This window comes from Oncorhynchus mykiss, chromosome 11 (genome assembly GCF_057628025.1).
Source record: "Oncorhynchus mykiss isolate SJ-2025 chromosome 11, ASM5762802v1, whole genome shotgun sequence".
NCBI lineage: Eukaryota > Metazoa > Chordata > Actinopteri > Salmoniformes > Salmonidae > Oncorhynchus > Oncorhynchus mykiss.
The window spans coordinates 30,646,927-30,663,623 of record NC_143032.1 but is presented as its reverse complement, the minus strand read 5'-3'; the positions used below and the strand labels follow the sequence as shown (position 1 = coordinate 30,663,623).

At 39.6% G+C, this 16,697-nt stretch overlaps 2 long non-coding RNA genes across 3 annotated transcripts in view; one reads left to right on the top strand and one right to left on the bottom strand.

Annotated features, from left to right (window-relative positions):
* LOC149979545 (uncharacterized) overlaps positions 1–11,649 on the top strand; it is a 100,764-nt gene extending 89,115 nt beyond the window's left edge. Inside the window, exon 3 of the long non-coding RNA XR_016484296.1 lies at positions 11,630–11,649. This is a non-coding gene — a long non-coding RNA (uncharacterized LOC149979545). The remainder of the gene's footprint in view (positions 1–11,629) is intronic.
* Positions 1–16,697, bottom strand: part of LOC149979544 (uncharacterized) — a 1,100,972-nt gene that overhangs the window by 1,069,530 nt on the left and 14,745 nt on the right. The window lies entirely within an intron of this gene.

Sequence of the window (16,697 nt, the reverse complement as noted above, 5' to 3'; positions counted from 1 at the left end):
AGAAGGATCGGAGGACCAATATGCGGCGTGGTAAGTGTCCATGGTTCTTTTAATAAGAAATACTACACATGAACACGACTGAAATACAAAAACAATAAACGTGGAACGACCAAAACCAAAAACAGTACCGTGTGGTGAAAAACACAGACACGGAAACAAACACCCACAAACAAACAGTGAAACCCAGGTTACCTAAGTATGATTCTCAATCAGAGACAACTAATGACACCTGCCTCTGATTGAGAACCATACTAGGCCGAAACATAGAAATCCCCAAATCATAGAAAAACAAACATAGACTGCCCACCCCAACTCACGCCCTGACCATACTAAATAATGACAAAACAAAGGAAATAAAGGTCAGAACGTGACAATACCCCATAATGACAAAGTGAAAACAGGTTTATAGACATTTTTGCAAATGTATTAAAAAAAGAAAACAGAAACAACATATCTACTTACCCTTTGCTATGAGACTCGAAATTGAGCTCAGGTGCATCCTGTTTCCATGGATCATCCTTGAGATGTTTCTACAACTTGATTGGAGTCCACCGGTGGTAAATTTAATTGAATAGACATGATTTGGAAAGGCACATACCTGTCTATATAAGGTCCCACATTTGACAGTGCATGTCAGAGGAAAAACTAAGCAATGAGAATGAAGGATTTGTCTGTAGAGCTCCGAGATGGGATTGCGTCGAGGCACAGATCTGGAGAGGGGTACTAAAACATTTCTGCAGCATTGAAGGTCCCCAAGAACACAGTGGTCGCCATCATTCTTAAATGGAAGAAGTTTGGAACCACTAAGAATCTTCCTAGAGCTTGCCACGTGGCCAAACTGAGCAATTGGCGAAGCATGGTGATGGCAGTGTCATGCTGTGGGGATGTTTTTCAGCGGCAGGGACGGGGAGACTAGTTCAGATCAAGGGAAAGATGAACGGAGCAAATTACAGAGATATCCTTGATGAAAACCTGCTCCAGAGTGCTCAGGACCTCAGACTGGGGTGAAGGTTCACCTTCCAACAGGACAAAAACCCTAAGCACACAGCCAAGCAGGAGTGGCTTTGGGAGAAGTCTCTGAATGTCCTTGAGGGGCCCAGCCAGAGCCCGGACTTGAACCCGATCAAACATCTCTGGAGAGACCTGAAAATAGCTGTGCAGCATTGCTCGCCATCCAACCTGACAGAGCTTAAGATGATCTGCAGAGAAGAATGAGAGAAACTCCCCAAATACAGGTGTGCCAAGCTTGTAGCGTCATACCCAAGAAGACTTAAGGTTGTAATCGCTGCCAAAGGTGCTTCAACAAAATATTGAGTAAAGGGTCTGAATACTAATGTAAATCTGATACTTCAGTTTCTATCTTTTGCAAAAAAAAATCTAAAAAGCGTTTTTTGCTTTGTCATTATGGGATTGTGTGTAGATTGTTGAGGGGGGAAAAAATAATTCATTTTAGAATAAGGCTGGAACATAACAAAATGTCCGAATGCATTGTGCATGCAAAATAACAGATATTAAAACAAACAATTCAGAAAATCACCCTGCATTAGAGCATGCTGGGAAATATGATATATGTTTCTATGAGGAACTGTTCTTGCCTTCAAAATAATCATCAAAGAACAATTTCTTCCAAAAATTCTTAGGATGTTAAAGTTTCTAGCTAGAACCCTTTGCTTTGTCTTTCAAAAAGGGTTCTTCAGATCAAAACGGTTCTCGGTAGAACCCTATCCCTCCGCAAAGAACCCGTTTAGAATCGTTTTTTTAAGTGTGTACCAGTCCTACGCAGCCAGGCCTAGAATAAGCCATCAGGGAGATGTGCAAGGAAGACTATTATCTGTCATTGGTGTCCTCTGCTGTCCTACAGAATAAAATACTACACCAAACAGCAGCCAAAGAGTATTTATTTTTATTCGAAACCTCAGGTAAAAAAATGGCCTGAACAGTGTATATATTAGAGTTGACAGGTTGTCTGGCAGATATTTTCACATTTGTTTTCATGACATGCATATATTTCAAATGCGTCATGTTTGTTGCCTGAAAATCATAATCCTAGAGAAAGCAGGTATTGATACAAACAAGGTGTAGCATAGGACATTAATCATTGTTTGGGTAATGAGGACCAGTTGGCACTTTGGGTAGAAGTGAGGGCCTACATCTAGAAGAGCGTTCCAAATGGCACCCTATTTACTTTATAGTACACTTCTTTTTACCAGGACCAAGTAGTGCACTATATATTGAATAGGGTGCCATTTTGGACGCTACCCGGAAATAGGACAGTCAGATGTCACCAGTGCCTGTTTGTAACGGCAGATCTCCTCTTCGTCTGAAGAGGAGTAAGGATCGGACCAAGATGCGGCGTGGTAAGTGTTCATGACGATTTTAATAAGAAAAAACACTGAACACTATGAAACACAAAACAATAAATGTGAACATTAACAAAACCGAAACAGTACCGTGTGGCGACTAACACTGACACGGAAACAAACACCCACAAACAAACAGTGAAACCCAGGCTATCTAAGTATGATTCTCAATCAGAGACAACTAACGACACCTGCCTCTGATTGAGAACCATACTAGAAATAGAAACCAAACATAGAAAAACAAACATAGACTGCCCACCCCAACTCACGCCCTGACCATACTAAATAAAGACAAAACAAAGGAAATAAAGGTAAGAACGTGACACTGTTGCCAATTATACCAATGCGTTACTAAGGTATTGGCTGGATATGTCTGGTTGGATATGGAATCATACCTAGAGATGAACAAAAAATGTGTGATTTGAAATGCATATTTACTTAGATGTCACAGTTAAATACATAATTCCATTCAATGGTGAATACATACTGTATTTGCCTTTCAACTTTGTTGTACCATAGCAGCAATCTCATTTAGAATGATGAAAAGAACACACATAAAGGCAAAAGTATATTTCCTTTGTTCATTTGTATTGTTTGTGCAGCTTATAATTAGTATGAAGGTCTTCATCTTTGAACTATGTGGGTTCAGAGTAACTGATGGATTGCTCAAATCAGAGTTAGGATGAAATGATACCATCATATCTAAGATAAAAGGAACAATAAATCACTAGCATTTAATTGATACATACAATTACCCCTGCCATGTAACTGTGCTTTAAACAAAACAGTTCTCAGTGGTTTAGTGGTCTGGATCCAACAATTGTGGAAGTCCTGAACTGCATGGTGAAAAACATATATATTGTCTGAGCTACTTATCTTCAGTGGACAACTTACTCCTAACGTGTCATAGGAGCTTTGCGTTTTATCTACTGTAGAGCGCTTCTATCTCTATCTATTTCCAACAAAACATGTTGATAGATAGTAAGTTATCTCATATTCCATAACAAACTTTAAACCTGAGAGAATGTCATACCAAGTGGTCTGGCATGTTTATGTCAATTGCATACCAAAACTGATTTTAAGGATAAAGTGCTGTATGTCTTGGTTGTGTTTTACACAAGGTTTTTAACCATTTCAAAGGTAAACACTTCTTCACATTTTACATGCCTTCAGATTAGGATTATATTTCTAATATGTATCAAATTAGGGAATTATTGTTTCTCTAATATGGATTTATCAAGGAATATAAATGTTAGAAATGCAAAGGTTACATGATTAGGGGGGTCATACCATAGATCATTTAGTTATTTGATTGAGAATTTTAGGACCCCTTTAGTTTGTTTTAACAAGTATTTGATAAAATATTGAATTTGGCCATTACTCCTTTAACTCATAGAAATGCAGTGAATAACATAAATTGCAAAAAAGAAAGTCAAATGAATCAAAAGGAATAAGGTTTTAAAGTACCTGTATTATATCCAGGAGATAAATAAATATAAAACATTTTTTAGACACATATTTAACCCCTTATTTTTGTTGCCACATAACTACCTCCATACTTCCATTAATTTGTATGGGTTACCTTCAGATGAGTCCGTGACACTTGTGGGGGTAGAAAAAAGCAAAACTCTTTGAACGCTACAGACGTTTTTGTGTGAGGACCGATTTTCAGGATGTCTCATGGTCTTACAAATACCGCTGTAGCTCAGCCACCTTTCCCCGCAGATGCAGAAGGCCAACACAGGCGGATATGCAGATTGAGATGCAGCCCATCCCAAAAATCAGATACTGTATCTCTAGCTTAAACTGACATATTTTTATGGGGATTTTTTTATTATTTTTTTATTACGTTACTTAGATTGACACATTAAACTATGAATAATTGGTTGACTCCACACACATTAGAGCAGTTACAAATTGAGCTCCCCAAGCAGCCATTACCATTGACATTGTGAGCACAACACATTTATCATCAAAGCCAATCTCTACCTGGCATGCCATCTCTACACCTGTACAAGGGTGGCTCTTCTGACACTAATAAGAGTCTAAGGGGGAAGGTGAGGGTTACATCCAGCTGAAAAATAGCCAGCACCAGAAACACAGACACCAGGCAGGCAGCTGAGGCTGTGTTGGCACTAGTCTCGCTCTCACAGAGAAGTTTACAGATTGCACTCTTATACCATTCTCAGTATTCTGAGAAAACAGTAAGTGTGCTGCTGGTTGGAACCCCCAAGGGGTGACACTACACTTCATCAGGGGTCCCAGTCTGCATCCCAAATTGCACCCTATTCCCGATACAGTTCAAAACCTTTGACCACACACAATAGGGGATAGGGTGCCAGTTGGATGAGTTGTTGGACACTAAGGAATTTTAACTTGATGTATCCTCAGAATAAGGCTATCCAATATTGCTTAATCGAAAAATACAGTACATTTTATAACCGTATAAGCTATCTCTTATTATTTTACCTGAGCCCAGGTATTGTAATAAGACTCTTTCTGCCGACCCCATATAGATACAGATCCCATTAGAATTCACCTGGTGTTCTGAGCAAAATAGCCTTGGTTTGACAGACTGATTCTCCATATAATGCAAAATATCAACCATTCAGGACACTTCCGCCAACAGGCACAAAGGTTCCTCCATGCATTATTTATGAGACTTTCAATTTTCATATTGAACTGATTCCCTGCAAGGAAATGGCATAGGTAATACTATGGTATTTCTGATTGATTGTGGAATAAGACAGAAACGGGATAGAGTAACCAATGGAATCTACACGTGTCTACACAATCTACTCTGTTTGTTTTCAATGTGTTTCTTTAACACAGGCTAGCATGTCTATTCACTGGCAATGAGTAAAAATGCTACTAGGATACTCTACATTGAAACCTATGTGTCCAAATTACTTTGAGATCTTGTCAAGAGAGGTTGGGGATGAGTATGACAAACCTTAAATAAAGGTAAATGTCTAGCAACTAGGAAGAAATCCAGTCCCAATAAAAACATGTATTTTTCAGAACAGAAGCAGTAACTGACAAAGATGTCATTTTCATACTCAACTGTCGTTCATGCTACCCTGCGCTAATTGTTTAGGTTTTGTGTTATTTTACAGTTCTATCACAACCTACTACTCAGGAACCTGGAATGCTTGAGCTGAGTATGTGCTTTCCCTTGGGGGAAACGGTGAATTGGAAGACTTGGGGATTTTAATGGCAGAAGGATAAGCTTAGCACAAAACTTCAAGGATCACATTCTTTGTTAGCTCAGCATGATTTTAGAAAAAATTTAACACTGCATATTTTCCATATTATTCTAAATACTTCATGATTTATTAATTGATCGAATCGAAAGGGACTTGTGAAAAGTACAAGTCATCAGAATTGCTGCAGCTATATTGCTACGGGTAAGGACAAGAAGAACTATGGGTTCTATTATATTTGACAAATAGGCCTAATGCATAAACTGATGAAGACTGGCACCAGTTTCCCTGACACTGCCTTGCCACAAATGGTGTTTATGTTATGTTGATGATGATGGAAAGGAATAGATGGATTTACCTTTTATTATGTACAAATATTTCAAATATACTGGTGCATAATGCAACTATCTGTTTTGTTAACATCCAAAGTGAATTTACAGCAAATGTAGCCAACGTTGCATCAAATGTCAAATGTAAAAGGTCTGTTACAACAGTTAATGGTAAATACTTTATATTTTGTAAAAATGACATCGTTTTTTTCCAACATATTTACAAACTGTCTGTCATATAAGGACAAAATTGGCTACATTTCCTCATATGGGTCTCTAAATTACATCCTAATTAGTTCCACTTGTTTAGGATAATATTGACTTTTCCAATATTGACTTAACATCATTAGTGATGTTATTGGATGAAATTAGATCCAAGAAACAGATGCAGAGATTGTTGAGATGAGGGAGATAATAGCATGTTTGGAAAACATGTATCAATACCAATTTGGCATTAGAATTTGTTTGTGTTCGTGTGTGTTTGTGTGGACGTGTTTAACTATACTTGTGGGAACCAGAAGTCCCCACAAGAATAGTAAACAATCACACATTTGACCAACTGGAGACATTTTGTTGGTCCCCGGCAAGGTCAAATGTCATTTCTAGGTAGTTTAGGATTAAGGTTAGAATTAGGTTTAGGGTTAGTAGCTAGGTTTAAGTTAGGTTTAAGGTACAGGTTAGGGAAATAGGATTTTGAATGGGACTGAATTTAATGTCCCCACAAGGTTAGCTGCGCAAGACTGTGCATGTTCATGTGCGTGCGTGCTACCTCTACACTGTAAAAGGTGAGATGGCACTGTTGTCCATCTGAAGTGTATTTTCTGATTGGTGTGATCCAAAATTACACTATGGTTTGTTCAACCTATTATATAACATTTGTCTGAAATCAAATACTGATTTGTCAAAGTACATTTTTGAATTGTTTAAAAGCTTCTAAATTGCTTTTAACACGTTTAACACATTCGCATCACATAGCGGTGGGTGCAATGGAGCGGCGGCAGCCTATCAGAATAATTGGAGGCATGGCCTATTGGTGGTGTGGCTTTCAGTCTGTTCAATTTGGCCACCTGTGAGAGGGAATGTCAAACCAGGTAATCTGTTCTGTTATTTTAGTTGGCTTAAGATTTTACGTAATATGATATCTAAATAAGTACTGTGATAATAAATATTTATTTTGAGGAGCTGGTCCCCCTTTGGTTAAAGTATTGTTACAAGTTAACATGAAAGTATTATGTAGAAATACGTCTTTGTAGTTCTTATTTCTGAACCCCTTCCTAATATGGAGCTGCAGCCACTTTTTCCCTCAGATCAGACTCAATTTTGGGGAATAGACTACAAGGTAATGAACGTGTTCAACAGGGATGCTGACCCATGTTGATTCCAATGGTTTCCGCAGTTGTGTCCGCAGTTTCTGGAAAGTACCAGCGTAATTGCACACCCAGCTCTCTCAGGTGCTTCTCTATATCACATTTGACATTGTTCATAAGCTTGAGTTAATTTGCTCAAAAAAATCATACAACGATGGAAAGACCTGTGTGTTGTCCTTGTTAATGCAGACAGAAAAGCACTTCAACTTCTTAATCATGACCTCAATTTTGTCCCGCACATTGAATATAGTTGCGGAGAGTCCCTGTAATCTTAGATTCAGATCATTCAGGAAAAATATCGCACAGATATGTTGTAAAAGCATCACATGGTCGCTGCCCATACCATTGCATAGTGCAGAAAATACACGAAAGTTCAGGGGCCTTGCTATAACGAAGTTAACCATTTCCACTGTAGTGTCCAAAACATTTTTCAAGCTTTGAGGCATTCCCTTGGCAGCAAGAGCCTCTCGGTGGATGCTGCAATGTACCCAAGTTGCGTTGGGAGCAACTGCTTGCATGAGTGTTACCACTCCACCATGTCTTCCTGTCATGGCTTTTGCGCCATCAGTACAGATACCAACACATCTTGACCACCAAGGTCCATTTGAAGTCACAAAGCTGTCCAGTACTTAAAAAATATACTCTCCTGTTGTCCTGGTTTCCAGTGGTTTGCAGAAGAGGATGTCTTCCTTTATTTACCCTCCATAAACGTAACGGACATGTGCCAGGAGTTGTGCCAGGCCCGCCACGTCTGTTGACTCATCCAACTGTAACGCATATAATTCACTGGCTAGTATGTGAAGCAGTAATTGTTTCAAAATATCTCCAGCCATGTCACTGAAGCGTCGTAAAACAGTGTTGTTTGATGAAGGCATTGTCTATCGTTTTTTTTATCCTTTTCCCCCAGCATTATTATTGGCATCTGTTGCTTTTGTACGTGTCTTACTACTAGAAAGTTGTCTTTATTCTCGCTCCAAAATTTTGCTCTTGTCACGTTCTGACCCTAGTTATTGTGTTAATTGTTTGTTTTAGATGGTCAGGACGTGAGTTGGGTGGGCATTTATGTTTTGTGTGTCTAGGTTGTTTTCCTCTGTTCGGCCTAGTATGGATCTCAATCAGAGGCAGGTGTCGTTAGGTAGCCTGGATTTCACTGTTTGTTTGTGGGTGATTGTTTCCGTGTCTGTGTTTTACGGTACTGTTTTCGGTTTTGGTTATTCACGTTACATTTATTGTTTTTGTATGGAGTGTTCAGTTTGTGTTTAAATTAACATCCATGGACACTTACCACGCCGCATATTGGTCCTCCCATCCTTCTCGCCTCTCCTCTTCAGACGAAGAGTAGGAAAACCATTACAGCGCTACTTTTTCAAATTGTCATGTTTTGTTTCTAAATGTCTGCACAAAGGTGAAGGTTTCCTGCGAGAGAGTGACGGTTAATGTGATTGGATGTCAGTTATTTGACAAGGCTACCTGTATTTGACATTGTGTTGTTATTTCACTGAACACAAGATGGTTTAATTTTATTTTTGGCAGTAAAACGAGGCTTCTCAGGCAAGAAAAAAACCTCACCCAAATTTTTACCCCCTTTGGAAAATATAAATGCGCTGTTTGAAAATGTGAAGATAAAGAAAAAAAAAAATATATATATATATATATATATAAGACACAAAACCTCAGAGAGAGACCAAATCTTGGCATGGGGTGCTGATCCCACTAAAGATGACAGAATAACACTGCTCATTTTTGGGGGGAGGAGTCAAAATCTAAGGCCGATATTTGTTTCCCCTTCTTCTGATGCATGCCTTAAGTTGTGTGTCCTTCATATTTAGAACACTATCAAAGTCTTAATGAAGTGTTCAGTGATGGGTGATTGAACGCACATAGCCATTCAAATTGAGTGATTATTATTCCATTTTCTGGGCTAACTTTACACAATACCCTTCACAAACACCTGATGCGGCACTGTTATTTATTTGTTTAAATTAAACGTCTCCCAAAAGGAATTAACTGCGGAAGATGCAGCCTCCTCATTTCCATAATCTAATGCTGGTGTTTATGATCTACCATGCTGTAATTTGAATAAAAAATTACACTGATAGAGATTCAGGGACTGTCAATGTGGAAGAGTGCCTCCCTAAGGCTCCTCTGCGCCACGCCAGACAGACCGCCTGAATCTCCGCAGAGTGCAAGTATACGTAACACACACTGGGCATAAATAATTCAGTTATAATTTATAATTTGGATACGCAGCTTAAACACTATTTCCTTCGTGGAGAGAGAAAGAGAGAGAGAGAGACAATGAGCTCCTCAGCGTAATTTTAACTGCAGTGTTATTCTGTCATCCTCAGTGGGATCAGCTCTCCATTCCAAGCTATGTACATACAATGAAATATGCATCTCTTGTGTGGTAAACCCACTATTCCATTGTCTGTGGGCCGCCTTCATTTGGACTCTCTCTGAGGTTTTGTGTCCCACTTAGTTTAGAGGCGGTTTTGGGGGCAACATTGAAAGGAGAACAAGGGGCCCCTCAGGGACAGCGGGAACATGCAAAACATAAGAGATAACACAGAGGAACAATGAGGCAAGAACCCCGGCAGGACTCACTATTACAGGCCAACCTCCTAGCTGCAGCATGTGAGGAAGAAAGGAAAGGAACATGGTGACAGACTACAGTAGACTGCAATACATAGGGGGAAGATAATGTTTGTCCAGCCTGCATAATTCTTTCACAATATATTGTATTGATGTACAAGCGATGTACATGTTTTAGAAAATTTATAATTTTGTTTTTAATAATGGGAATATTTTTGTGTCCATGTTATTTTTTATTTATTCATTTGCTGGGGGACAGAACACATAAATAAGAATCAAAATCCTTGATACTGCAAACACTCACTTAATCACCCAAGTAATCTTGGCACCCAGAAACAAATACACTTCTTAATTTGTATGTAAGGTGAGACGAGACTCAACAGTTCAAAATGTGAAGGTAGAACCAGACATTAGTTAATATTCACCAGGTGCTGCTAACTGTTACCGAGACCAGACATTGATTTAGCTTATTTTCCTCCTCATTTGCCTCGCTCCAGCCAGCACTAGACAGCTGATTATGTTCAGAAATGCCATTACAGTAGGCTATGCTTCCCAGGGCCAGGGTTATGTCATGCCTCTTTGTCATAGCCATTAGACAGCAGATTCTGGTCCGGGCTCCTCAAACTCACATCTGACTGAGGTTATTTATTTTCACATTTCCTATCACTCATTTAATATTCCCTATAATTGAAGGGAGTGACATTGTGGAGTTGAGGGTTATGGAGATGTGACCTCCCTTCTAATCGGACTGACTTCCCAAATTACACCCTATTCTATATAGTGCGCTACTTTTGACCAGGGTCCATAGGGCTCTGGTTAAAAGTAGTGCATTATTTTGGGAAAAGGGTGCTATTTGGGATGCATCCTGAGTCGGTTGTCTTTATTGGGCTTACCTTTAACAGGAAAGATGCAGTAGATCAGTAGGGTCAATCCAAGCCCCCAAAAATATGTACTACTTCCATAGGCAAATAATACTTTGTGAAAACATTGAATATATTGGGTTAGTAATTTGCCCTTGATTACGCAGAAACCTTCCCCTGATAGTGAGGTTTTGTGGTTTAACTACACATTAGTAAGCTCAATGGGGATTTATATGAGCATGTATGGCTGCAGGCATGTATAAAGTGGTAGTTAATCAATTTATCACTTTGATGGAATTATACCATCCATAAACAAATGGTTTATTTATCTCTTTCCATACAATTCTCTATACACTGAAAAAAGATAGGTTCTTAAATGGGTCTTCTTCAGTTCTTAAGGTTCCTTGGAAAACACTTGCCGATAAATAACTTTTTAGTTAAGTGTGGAGTTCTTGACAAGGCATCTATGCTTCTTCAGAATTCTAAAAGGTTATTGAAATGTATGAAAGCCTGCAGATGCATTCCTTTCATAGCACAAAGCAAACTGGCTAGTGTTGAATAATTTTGAGTGTAACATTTGTAGTGTTGATTCAAGAGTTAAATTAACACAGTCCAGAGTTAAATTAAAACTCAGTGGTGTAAAAGAACCCAAGTCTTGGTCTTAATAACCATTTGAACCAAACCTACGCCCATCATTATATTTCCCAGCATGCTCTATTGCAGGTTGTGTTTTAGAATTGTCTGTTTGTCTCCTGACCCCTCCTGTCTCAGCCTCCAGTATTTATGCTGCAGTAGTTTATGTGTCGGGGGGCTAGGGTCAGTTTATTATATCTGGAGTACTTCTCCTGTCCTATTCGGTGTCCTGTGTGAATTTAAGTGTGCTCTCTCTAATTCTCTCTTTCTTTCTCTCTCTCGGAGGACCTGAGCCCTAGGACCGCGCCTCAGGACTACCTGACATGATGACTCCTTGCTGTCCCCAGTCCACCTGGCTGTGCTGCTGCTCCAGTTTAAACTGTTCTGCCTTATTATTATTCGACCATGCTGGTCATTTATGAACATTTGAACATCTTGGCCATGTTCTGTTATAATCTCCACCCGGCACAGCCAGAAGAGGACTGGCCACCCCACATAGCCTGGTTCCTCTCTAGGTTTCTTCCTAGGTTTTGGCCTTTCTAGGGAGTTTTTCCTAGCCACCGTGCTTCTACACCTGCATTGCTTGCTGTTTGGGGTTTTAGGCTGGGTTTCTGTACAGTACTTTGAGATATCAGCTGATGTACGAAGGGCTATATAAATACATTTGATTTGATTTGTTTCAATATCTAGGTTTTTGCATGTACATTGATTGATTCATTAATCGTATGTAACTCAAATATAAATAACATACTCGGACTTATTGCACTCGTTACTGAAATGATTGTTCCAGTTTACATGTTTAAGGCAGTCTCAAGTTTAATGTATCCTGCCATAGCAGTCATTCTGAATCCTCTCTGGTTGAATTCCAGTAGTATTTACACAACACTACAAGCCAGCATCATGAGACCTGCAGGCTTTATGTGGCCTGTAAACTAGTTTCAAGCCACTGCATTAGGGTAAAACTAGGCACTTAAATGACGGTTTGATAAAATATGTATTCCTAGTTTGAATCAGATCAAGCTTTAACTGTCGATAGCTGACAACCGCATAGCTGATGTTTTGGCGGTGTCAGAGGTGTAACTGTTGGAGCTGTCAAATTGGGAGGAGTAGCTGCTTTGGAGCTGTCAAATCAGGAGGTGTAACTGCATTGGAGCTGCTAAATCGGTGAGCAGCTGCTCTTGATCATTGTCACAAAGCCACACCTGTGCCACTAGCATTCGAAGTTCAGAACAAGAAAGTCTAGGCTATATAGAAATAATGACACTGAAATTTTAAAAAATCCTTAAACGAAATAACGTGGATTTCTATCATCCAAATCGAGGTAAAGATTACATCTCTCATTCCAGTGTTAGAACTTGTTAACAAGGCTGCATGGGATTTCTGTTAATGCGACTCCGTGCAGCCAATGACAATGTCCTCTTTAGGTATAATGGCAGGAGCCGATTGTGGATTTGACAGCTCTAACAAAGTTCCACCTCCAACACAGCCAAAACAAACTCTATGTTGATGACATCTGAAGCGAAAGTGATTGAATAGAACCTTTAATTGTGGAGAGCTATGAATATGGGAAAATAGAAATTTGAGGCTAAGATCAATAGCATGGCCAAAATAATATCCTCTGATCAGCTACATATTGTCTGTGGTGTAGCGTGCGAGAGAGTGCGAGAGAGAGAGAGAGAGCAGGATAGAAGGGGAGGTACATGGACAAATGGTCAATGTCATCATCAAACTTGCATGACAACTAGCTAAGTCAATACGTTTTCAACAAATTTGTAACTGTAACAATAAAGTATAAACAATGTCAAAACACCCTTTTATTTGAGTAAAAAACAAATACAATGTAGACAAGTGCGATGTGCATCTATGTCACTCTAACTACAATCTGTTGGTAGTTTCAACACAAATGAAACATTAAAAAGGACTAAACTTTTTCTGCAACAAGCACTGACACGAGCAGTTAAGAAATGTTGTGCATCGACAAAATACTTTGTGTTTCCACAAAGCACACAGGGGGACTGTTTCAAAGCAAAGAGATGTTATTATTGGCCATTCGTTTTCTTTGTGGCTCTACTTCCTGCCAGGTGTAGTTTATTTCAGCGGTAGAAATAAATCCACACACCGGAACGTTGCAGGCAAGATCATATAGATTCCTGACAACATGATATAATGTAATCATGATTACTGATCTAGGCCCAGTTTCCCAAAAGCATTTTAAGGCTAAGTTCATCATTAGTACCTTCAGAGGAGCCTTGTTAAATCTCCCAGCTGTTTCCCAAAACCATCATTACTAAAGTTGCATTTGAAACGCTCATTATTTATGGGCTACCTTAGACCAGAACATCTAAGTGCGTTGTTAATAGCGTTTTTTCCTACGGTATCACTTTACACACAAGACCTCCGCTAAACATAGAATCAAGATGTTATTCTGTCTCTCTGTGATGGCAGATAACTTCACAAAGAAGTTGACGACAAATACAAAGTTCCCAAAATCTTTGGAATTGTTACAAACAAACAAAGGATAAAAATAGGCTTCAAATGAAAACCGAGATGACTGCATGAAAATAAACATTGCCTACAGTAACGGCTACCTTCCAATAATTCAATAATATTGAAATCAATTTCATGTTCATTCAATTGAGTTCAATTTTGATAATTCTAGACTGTCTGTAAATTTTGCCTCATTGAATTTCATGATGTGTAACAACATGTGTGCCAAATCTTGATTTGGTGGTAATGCTAATATGGTAAGCATTATAATTAGCATGAGAATAATAATTAGAATAAGTCACCTCATAGGTGATAGGTGATAATATCTAGGAGCTGATCCAACGTCAGTTTTGTATTGTATTGGAAGAATTATAATGTTAAAGTAAGATTTGAATGGAGAACACTGATCTGAGAGCAGCTGTCTTTCTTTCAAATTAAATGAAATTGTATTTGTTACATGCGCCGGATGCAACAAGCGTAGACTTTACCATGAAATGCTTACTTACAAGCCCTTTCCCAACAATGCAGATATAACCTTTTTTTTTAAATAGAGAAAAAATAGTTAGGTTAGGACATCTAATTTGTGCATGACACAAGTCATTTTTCCAACAATTGTTTACACACAGATTATTTCACTTATAATTCACTTTATCACAATTCCAGTGGGTCAGAAGTTTACATACGCTAAATTGACTGTGCATTTAAACAACTTGGAAAATTCCAGAAAATGATGTCATGGCTTTAGAAGCTTCTGATAGGCTAATTGACATCATTTGAGTCAATTGGCGGTTTACCTGTGGATGTATTTCAAGGCCTAGCTTCAAACTCAGTGCCTCTTTGCTTGGCACCTTGGGAAAATCAAAAGAAATCATCCAAGACCTCAGAAAAAAAATTGTAGACCTCCACAAGTCTGGTTCATCTTTGGGAGCAATTTCTAAATGCCTGAAGATACCTCGTTCATCTGTACAAACAATAGTACGCAAGTATAAACACCATGGGACCAAGCAGCCGTCATACCGCTCACGAAGGAGAAGCATTCTGTCTCCTAGAGATGAACATGCTTTGGTGCAAAAAGTGCAAATCAATCCCAGAACAACAGCAAAGAAACGTGTGAAGATGCTGTAGGAAACGGGTACAAAACTATCTATATTTACAGTAAAACAAGTCCTATATCAATATAACCCGAAAGGCCACTCAGCAAGGAAGAAGCCACTGCTCCAAAACCACCATAAAAAAAGCCAGACTGTGGTTTGCAACTGCACATGGGGACAAAGATCATACTTTTTGGAGAAATGTAATCTGGTCTGATGAAACAAGTATAGAACTGCTTGGTCATAATGACCATCGTTATATTTGGAGGGAAAAGGGGGAGGCTTGCAAGCCAAAGAACACCATCCCAACCATGAAGCACGGGGGTGGCAGCATCATGTTGTGGGGGTGCGTTGCTTCAGGAGGAACGGGTGCACTGCACAAAAAAGATGGCATTATAAGAAAGAAAAATGATGTGGATATTTTGAAGCAACATCTCAAGACATCAGTCAGGAAGTTAAAGCCTGGTTGCAAATGGATCTTCCAATTGGACAATGACCCAAAGTGTGCTTCCAAATTTGTGGCAAAATGGCTTAAGGACAACAAAGTCAAGGTATTGGAGTGGCCATCACAAATCCCTGACCTGAAAAAGCGTGTGTGAGCAAGGAGGCCTTAAACCTGACTCAGTTACACCAGCTCTGTCAGGAGGAATGGGCCAAAATCCACCCAACTTATTGTGGGAAGCTTGTGGAAGGTTGTGGAACGTTTGACCCAAGTTAAACAATTTAAAGGCAATGGTACCAAATACTAATTGAGTGCTTGTAAACCTCTGACCCACTGAGAACGTGAAAGAAATTAAACTTAAATAAATTACTTACTACAGGCCTACAAGCCCACAGTCCAGCCTATCTCAGCCTATTACGGACAGTCTGAGCACTGATGGAGGGATTGTGCGTTCCTGGTGTATCTTGGGCAGTTGTTGTTGCTATCCTGTACCTGTCCCGCAGGTTTGATGTTCGGAGGTACCGATCCTGTGCAGGTGTTGTTACACATGTTCTGCCACTGCTAAGACGATCAGCTGTCCATCCTGTCTCCTGTTGCGCTGTCTTAGGCGTCTGACAGTACGGACATTGTAATTTATATTGCCCTGGCCACATCTGCAGTCCTCATGCCTCCTTGCAGCATGCCTAAGGCACGTTCACACAGATGAGCAGGGACCCTGGGCATCTTTCTTTAGATGTTTTTCAGAGTCAGAGTTTCATAATTGTGACCTTAATTGCTGACCGTCTGTAAGCTGTTAGTGTCTTAACGACCATTCCTCAGGTGCATGTTCATCTTAGGGCTGTCGACAACTTCCGGTGAAATTGGAGGGTGCGCAATTCAAATAAATAATAATAAAATGATGGATATTAAACAATTGACTGCCCTGACAGCCCTTAACCAACACAAAAACATCCTTTGGCGTTCTGCATTAGCATCGAACAGCCCCCGTGATATGCAACTTTTCAGGGATGCTTGAAACCAATATACACAGGCAGTTAGAAAAGCCAAGGCTAGCTTTTTCAAGCAGATATTTGCTTCCTGCAACACAAACTCAAAAAAGTTCTGGGACACTGTAAAGTCCATGGAGAATAAGAACACCTCCTCCCAGCTGCCCACTTCACTGAGGATAGGAAACACTGTCACCACCGATAAATCCTTTATAATTGAACATTTCAATAAGCATTTTTCTACAGCTGGCCATGCTTTCCACCTGGCTACCCCTACCCCGGTCAACAGCACTGCACCCCCCCCCCACAGCAACTCGCAATGTGAGCAAGTGAGGTGAGATAAGGGA